This window comes from Manis pentadactyla, chromosome 9 (assembly GCF_030020395.1).
Source record: "Manis pentadactyla isolate mManPen7 chromosome 9, mManPen7.hap1, whole genome shotgun sequence".
Taxonomy (NCBI): Eukaryota; Metazoa; Chordata; class Mammalia; order Pholidota; family Manidae; genus Manis; species Manis pentadactyla.
The window spans coordinates 46,274,940-46,283,635 of NC_080027.1; positions in this window are offsets into that span (position 1 = coordinate 46,274,940).

Genomic DNA, 8,696 nt, shown 5'->3' on the forward strand with positions numbered 1-8,696 from the left:
TCAAGCCTTGAAGACCTGGGTTCCTGTAGTTCTGCCTTTTAAAGGGTGTGTGATTTTGTGCAGTTTACCTCAGTGAGTCTCATGTGTCAGCTTTAAAATGGAAATAATCACATTGGCTATTGAGATTTACAGGAAGAAATATATATTTAGTCTTCATCCCCTCTCCTGGCACAGAGCTCCTAAAATCCTTAGAATATCCTAAATTTTGAGAGCCATAAAGTTGTCTCTTGTTATGTTAATGAGGTGAATATTTTTAAGCCCCCAGGTCACCTAAGGATGGGGGCTGGTTGCCATGGGAACCAAGGATGTGATGAGGGAGTTGGAACTCCACTGAACCCCTGCCTCCAGGTAGGGGTGAGCTGCTAGAGCTTGAGTTCAAAAAATCACAAACGGTTAATGGTTACATCAGTCATGTCTAGGTAATGAGGCCTCTATAAAAATCCCAAAGGAGAGGGTTCAGGGAGCTTCCATGTTGTTGAACACTTGGAGATGTGGGGAGAGTGGCTCTCTTGAAGAGGTCATGGAAGCTGTTTGAAAACACTGGTTAAATTACCAAGTCTTTAACTGGAATGTCATATTTGGGACACGTGCATAGACTCAGATATGAACAGACAGCTTTAAGGAACTAGGATTGACTTGATGGAGCCAGCAAAGTCCCTTGCAAGAATTGGCCTGGTGCTTTGCTTACAAGGTTCCCAGCAGCCTTATCAGGTGAGTAAGGAAGGTCACTTCCTGGCAGGTACAGGAACCTCAGAATATCTTGGGGACCTCGAGAAGAGAAAATCTACAGGTACTGTAGGCAAAACCTGATGGCAAGTCTGGCTTGGCTTTCTGGTCTTGAGAGGCCTTTAAAACATCAATCTGAAATTCCTTATAAAAAGTTCCAGCAAAGCACATCTAAAAGAGTCTGTTGCATCAATGGCTGTTCTTGGTGCACTTATGTAAATAATCAGGCCAGCTGTTTTAAAGCTAAACTTATTTTATATAACAAAAATGACGAAACTAGAATCCAGGATCTAGTCTGTTTTATAGTGAACAGTATTAGAATCTAATAGTGATAAGGCTGCACTATTGAAACACAATTCTTCTTTCTGTCTAAAATTACCCTCATTTTTATTAATATAAAATAAGTTTAGCTTTAGAACGGGTCCCTCACAGGTTTAGCAATAAACCTGCTTGGACTGTTGAGTTCACATCCCCTCTCCTTTCACTCTGTGCCCCTTTCCCATGCCTAGCTCCATTTATCTCTTCCATCTGGCTGTTCCTGAGTTATGTTCATAATGAACTGGTAATCTAGTTAGTAAAATGTTTCTCTGAGTTCTGTGAACCACTCTAGCAAATTAACTGAACCCAAGCAAGGGATTGTGTGAACCTCCAACCTCCAACCATCAGTTAGAAGCCCAGGTGACATCTTGTGCTCGAGGGGGTGGGCCTGAGCCTTAATCTGATGCTATCTGCAGGTAGTATTAGAATGGAGTTGAATTATTGAACAGCAACTGGTATCAGAGAATTGCTTGGTGGTGTGGAATAAAACAACACATTTAATTAGTGTCTGTCAGAATCGTAATTCACACTGCCATTTTGAGGACTATGGAAAACAGTGCTCAAAAGTGCTTATTATTCTGTCAGGCACGTCACATAAGAAGGGTTAAACTTGAGATTGCTTGAAGACCAGCGGAAAGGACCAGCACCAGGAAGCAAGGCCTCTGCAGGCCAAAGCCACACCTAACAGAGGGGCGGAACCCTGGGTCCAAGGGAGGCTCAGGACCTGGGAGGAGATGGCGTTAGAAAGCAGTGGAGTCAGGATTTGAACCAGGTCTGGCTGACCCCAAACCCATGCTCTTTTTACTATGCATCTTCACCCTGGTCTCCAGAGGGGTCACTTAAGGCTGGGGAGTTGGGAGCAACTTAGAACCACTCAGGGCTCTTCACTGGGTTCAAAGCAGAACAATAGATCAGTTTATACCTCTGCAGGTTACAGAGATACATCCTAGGTCTAGTTGGGAAGAAGAATTCAAGAACAGACAGAAAAGCTGTTGAGCATTCAGAGTTTATTTGGAGAAAAAATTTCAGAGAAAGACAAAAGTACACTTGCACTGAGGGCACACCCAGAGGGGTCACGTTGAAGGAACAATAGGGAGCTTTTTTTATATGAAGGAAGATGAATATTTGTGAAGTGAGATTAAGTTTCCAAGGGAACAGGTGGACTCTTCTGGAGTTGGGCTTGCTCCACCCTCACGTCAGGCAGAGGGATTTTTTACTATATATGGGTGCCCATTGTAACTATCCTGACAAGGGGAGGCATGAGTTTTACTATGCTAGTGACAGAGTGTGATTTTTATGAAGTTAATGGATTTGGGGGTGATGTTTGGGTCACTTCTCCTCCATGTTGGAACCAGCTGGTTTGGGCAGGTCTGTTATCTATAGTCTCACCACATCCCACCAGAACAACTTACATGGAATTTGTAGAATATAAGCAAGCATCCAGCAGAATGTAAACACTGGCTGAAGTCCCCATTCCTCTCCCTGTTTATGTCTGGCTATCTACTTCCTATAACATGCAGCCCTGGGTCCTTCAGCAGACCCGGTTCTAGCATCCTCATCCCTGGAGGGAAGCCCCTGAAGGGTCATAAAACAAGAAGGAGTTGGCTGTCCTGGAAATCTCACCCCCTCAAATCTTCTAGGGAAATGGGTTTTCTGGCTAAGTCTCAGATATGGGGACAAACCAAAGGGCAGTGTCACAATGAACAGGCACCAAGCAGGGCCTTAGGCCAGAGCTGGCCCCTCACAGACACCACGAGGCAGACCCTGGGATGACCATACACCCTGCTTAGACAGGTCTGACTTGTGGGAAGCAAGGGGTGTTTTATGGAAAGACTTTGTCCCTCAAGTTTTCTCTGGGAGAGGATGGGTGTGAGGGCAGAAAAGCAAGTTGAAAGAGTGGGGAAGAAAGCATGCCCTCGCTGGGGTCAAAGCTCCACTGCTGCAGTGTAATGCCTAGAGGTGGAGTCCGCCTGGAGATGGCAGCCCTCACTGCAAACCCTAGCAAAGGTCCTTTGGCTGCTTGCTCTTCTCTGAGCTTCATTCACTGTCCCTCAGCTGTTGGGGGGAGCACTGTATATTTTCCTCGGTTCTTGTCCCCACTGCAACAAAGAATTGAAGGGCAGAGACACAGTAGTGAAGCAGAGTAAAAGTTTTATTTAAAGTTACTTAAAGAGAGAAAAAGTGCAGCAGGTGACCTCAAGGAGGAGAGGCGCCTTGACAGGTTTGTTTTCTTGAAAGAGAGAAAGTCTATGCACTTAAAGTGTGGGTGGCCCCAGAGACAGGTGTGCACTGAAAGGTTGGGGGATCCCCCTTTTAAGGATTTTTCAGAAATGTGACAAAGGGCTGGGTGTGCGGACTTGTTAAGTGGTCCCCAAATGTTTATCTTTGATGAGACATTAAGTTTCTTATCAGTCCTCTGGGTAATTCTGCAAAGTTAGCTTAACACAAGAAATTTGCTGCTCTGATTTCTCCTTGAGATATGGCATCTTGGTCTGTGAGCTTTCAAACAAGACTGGCTGCCCTGTCCCCAAGGTGGGCTGAGTTATTGTCTGTTTGCTAAAGATTATGTTAAGAATCTTACCTTCTTAACTTCCTGGGTTTTAAAATGCAATCTTAGCTTTAAGATGGAATCTTTCTTGCTTTTACTATGTTGTTTACAGTTGGGCTTGCTTGCCATATTAATTGCCCAGGTTGTAAATTACTTGATTAGAGGCTGGAGGAGGAAAAAACAGCATATAGGTTAAGTTAAAGAATAATCTGGGCCTTTGAGCAAGCTAAAATAAGTCTTAAGAGTGGCATGATCTAATTGACACAATGAAGACACATGCTATGCTGAGATACTTTTCTTTATCTGGGGAATATTCAAACATTCCAGGTGAAGTTGCTCCTGGCCTTTTGAGCTTTTTGATTAACTCATTAACTCTGAGAGTCTTTTCTGGCTCTGTAGTTTTAACTGGTTAACTTTTTGAGTCCCTTGTAGTGGGCTTTACTGGCCTTAATTCCCTCCCCACCCTGCTCATATCTATTTTCCTGCCTAACATAACCAACAAAATATCAAAACTTCTAATAAAGGCAGCATCAACCCTGCACTTGCATGACTTGGCCTCTCACCTCCCCAGAATCCAAGCCCTTTTATGTCCTGTCTTTATTTAACATTTTGATGTTTTGTTCAACACGGCTTTTTGTCATTAATTTTTATTTTTTTAAATACTGCATTAAAATGTTTTTTAATCAATAGATACTTTAATGGCCCTTTAAATTTAGCAGCCAAGGTGAAAGAGCACCTCACTCACTTTACCTTAGTCCTGGCCTTAACATCCTAACAGCTTCTAGAGAAAGGATTCATGAAAGTTAAATTTTTGAAAACTTGCATATCTATACATGTCTAATTCTACCCTTATGCTGGATTTATACTTCGGCTGGGTGTAGAATTCCAAGCTGGGAATTTTTTTACTAATATTTTGATGATGTTCCTCTTTTGAAGTTCAAACCCATTTTCTTCTGACCCTTTGCTTTCTGTAGTGGCTGTTAATTTGAGGATTTTGTTATATATGCAGGTCAGTCCTATTACAGGAGGACAGGTTTTAGTTAAGCAGTGGAGGATTAAAGCTGACTAGAAGTTCTGAGCAGTGGATGGAGCTTAGTTTAAAGGGTCCACTAGTTCTACAACATTAAGACACACAGCAGTCCCCAACCCCCTGCCTTGTTCATCTTGGAGATCGTCAACTTGGCGCTTCTTTATGCGGTGACCTGACTAGGCTGTTGGGGAACTCCAGCTTTCAAGAACTTCAGGTCTTTCCTCTGGGGCTGGTCAGATCTCCTAGAGACAATGTCTCTAATTTCCTGTGGAGAGAATAAAGGCCTGGTTCCAAGATCTGGGAACCAAAGGGAAAACAGCCTGTGGGACAGGGTTGGGCTGACGAGGCATTCAGTGTGAGTACAGGCACTTCAGCTTCTGTTGTTTTACGATGTCCTCACCTTCAGCTGTGCCTGAAGGACCCCCAACCTTACCTTCCCAGACAGAACTCCTATCTTCTGCCTGATGAGAAGAGCAGTAGAGTTAGAGAAGGTATCCAGAAATAGATCTTCTCAATAGCTTTCAACCAGTTTTCTTTTGTTTCCCCCTCACCCTCACTCCAGAGACATCCTGAACCACCAATTCGAAGGGCTTTTGAGGGTCTGTCATTTAATTGCGGCAGTCCTTTGCTTCCCCTGTAGTGTTAGGTTTCTGCTTACTCTGATCTAGTAGGTCAGTAGCCATCTGTCCATCTATTTTTCAGTTTCCAAAATTTTGTCGTCTCCTCCTTTTCACACTATCTTGGAGGACTTGACGCCTTTAATAAAATCCCTGTAAACCCAGTTAAGGGATCAGGGCAACCCTCATTTGGGGTGGGGAGGAGGGATTAACAGATCATGGGAGATGGGGATAGTTTACACATCTCGGCCTAGGAAAGATGAGAGAATCCCATTTCCTACCTTTCTCTCTCTTTCATCCATATTGCAAATAATGCATCAGGAGAAAGAAAAAATCCATTTACCATAGTGTTAGTGGGGTTCAAAATTAGAACAAATTTTTTTGCCTGTATTTGAACCATAATCTTTCCTGAGAAGTGCCCTAGGCCTCTGTTTAGTTTTTCTGTGGAATTGTCCAGCTTGGATGAGCTGCTTTGGGAGGTAAATTTTGGCCTTTTAGGGAGCAAATACTGCTGTTGCTTGGGGAAAGGCAATTCTGTCAGCAATTTCAGTGCATTCCTCAAATGATCATTTTAATAACAATTATAATTTAACAATTATAAAAAAATTACAAAATCTGTTATTCTCTATAGAGAGCCTGGACAGGCAGGACACTCCCACGGGTGGATGGGCACTGGGTCCCACTTACCCGGTCTTCGCCTTGTCTGGTGGCCTCCCAATAAGTTGTATCAAGAGCAGGAAGTGAAGGAAAGACAGACTCAAGCCAGGTTAGGAGAGGAAAAGATGCGAGGTGTGCCCCAGGGAGGTGGTTCCACACGACGCGCGAACCTTTGGCTCCCTTTGGTACCGACCTGTCGGTCACCGCTCCTGGGCCAGCCCCAGGGAAATAGCATCCGTGCTGCGGCCCAGCCCTCACCTGGCCCGCCCCTGGCCCCCACCCTGGGGCGCCAGTGACGCCCGTGCACTCTTGAGAGCTTTGGACTTCCAGCGTCTCGGATGGTGAGAACCCGGACCACGCGCGGAAGCCGCTGAGGCCAGGAAGGCAGGGAGGCTGATGCACAGTGTGGCTGGCTGCAATGAGCTGTCCACGGGGAAGGGAAAGAGCACGCAGGTGGAAGTGCAAAGGAGAGTGGCCAGGCGGGAGGGTGAACAGCAGGGGAGATGCGGACACGAGGATGGGACAAAAGGGGGTTGAGGGGGGTGGTTGAGGAAGTCACCCATAGGGAAGGAGGCCCACTGGCAAAGAGGGGAAAGCAAAATAGAGGGTAAAAGAAATCCCTGGGGAAAGAAAGGACCTAAGAGGAGAGCTCACTCACTCCAGCAAGGAGGGACTGGGAAACGCAGGTTGCTGTGGCGTCCAGAAGTAGCTGCCTAGGTAAGGCTTCATTCTCACATGTTTTGCTGACCCCCTAGGGCTCTCACTGGGAAGGACGCGGAAGACACTGCTATAACTATTGGGTTGGGTTGTAACTGTTGTGATCCTGTGGCAAAATGCATAGAATGTAATAATCCTACCTCCTGATCACATAATGCCTAATTAACCCTTTCAAAATGGCTGTCCCATGTTCTAATCTGGTCCCTGCAATGACACGGGCAGTGTATTGAGATGGTTCTCTCATCCCCATTTTGTAGGCAAAGGAGTTGAAACTCAGGCAAAATGACTTGCGTGGAGTCATAGATCAAGTAAATGACTGAGTAGAAGCAACAAGTTGGTCATGACTTTATTGAAGCCTGTAAAGTCCAGTCTGGAATAAAGATGATCATAGCAGAATGGGACTCAGTGCCAAGAGGTAACATAGAGCTGATGACTTGGCAAGCCCACAGAAGAATGTCCCCAGAATCAAGATTCATTCCCTGCTCCCCACTGAAGTCCAGGAAGGCCAGTGCTCTGCACTCTGGGCCTCAGGTCTCCGGGTCCCTCTACCAGGCGTGCCTTTACCCAGAGTAGGCATCAGTTTAGGATGCTTGTGTCAGTCTGTTCCAACTGCTGTGATAGAATGCCATAGACTGGGTGGTTTATAACAACAGAAATTTATTTCTTCCAGTTCTGGAGGCCGGAAGTCAAAGACTAAGGTTTGGGGTCTGGTAAGGACCTGCTTCTCAGATGGCTGTCTTTCTGCCATAACCTCACATGGTGGAATAGGCAAAGGAGCTTGCCTGATCTTCTATAAAGGCAAATCCCATTCCTGAGGGCTCTGCCCAGATGTTCTAAGCACCTCCCAAAGGCCCCACCTCCTAACACCATGGCCTTGGGGTTAGGTTTCCGTATATGAACTTGGCAGGGGGCACAGACATTCAGACCACAGCAGAGCCATAATGGACTCCCCGTGTAGGTGGTGCTCCTTTGTTCTTCAGGAGGGAGGCAGTGCTGCAGCTTTCTGTCTTCTTAGACTGGCTTGCCTGCCCTCTCTTGCTGTTTTAGAATATGTTTAAGCTTTCTTCTGATTGGTATACAGGATCCATATAACTTAGGTGTTCATTTAATCTACTGACGTTGAACCCAAGGGAGGATTCTGGAACTGTGGAATGATAGGTGGGAGCCAGCTCTGAGAAGGTCTAGGGGAAGAGCTTTCCAGGCAGACGCAGCAGGGAGGGAAAGGCCCCAGGGCAGGAAGGACCTTGGTGAGTTCAGGAAACCAAAGCCCCGTGAGGCTAAAGCACTGTCACTAAGGGGAAAGGTGGCATGAAATGAAGTCAGAGAGGAAGGCAGGGGTACAATCACAGTTATAGGAGGAGTACCCCTCAGCCTGGGGTATGAAATCTGGGCAGGATGGGCTGCCAGACAGATAGAGATGTTTCCTTAGAGGCCCCAATTCAGTTCTGCAGAACAGCAGAGGACGCAGAACAAGGAAACCCCAGCCAACCTGGTGAATTTCCTAAAGGAACGGGATATGGGGTGGACAGGAGGAAGCACAAGGACCACTAGCTTGCGACAGAATGCAAAACGGAGCTGAAGAGCCTTCTTCAGGCCACAGGGCCAAGTCATGGCTGCACACTGTCTCAGCAGACTTCGCTGTGGAGGAGTCAGGTGTGTGCACCTCGGAGGATGGAGATGCCTCCCTGTCATCCTCTCTCTAGAAAAATGGGAAATCTCGTATTGTTGATGTCAGTACATGGAAGTTTATTCCACTAGCTAAGGGCTTGTCCTCTAAAAATGTATAGCTAGACTAATATATGTATATATATGGTTTTATTAATAAATAATAAATATATATATATGTATATATGGTTTTAACCAATTTTATGATAGTAAATGTGGTTGCAGTGGAGGATGAAGTCCTGAAGGGTAAAAAATATGTCAGAATGTTACACCCCTGGGGAGATTTTAGAGTCCTAATAAGCTTCTGTACAACCCTAACCTTCCCTATTTCACTTGAGAGAAAATAATGACTGTTATAAAAACTCTTAAATATTTGCTTTTAAAGGGCTATTTGCAAATCATTTACCCCTTCTGTCTG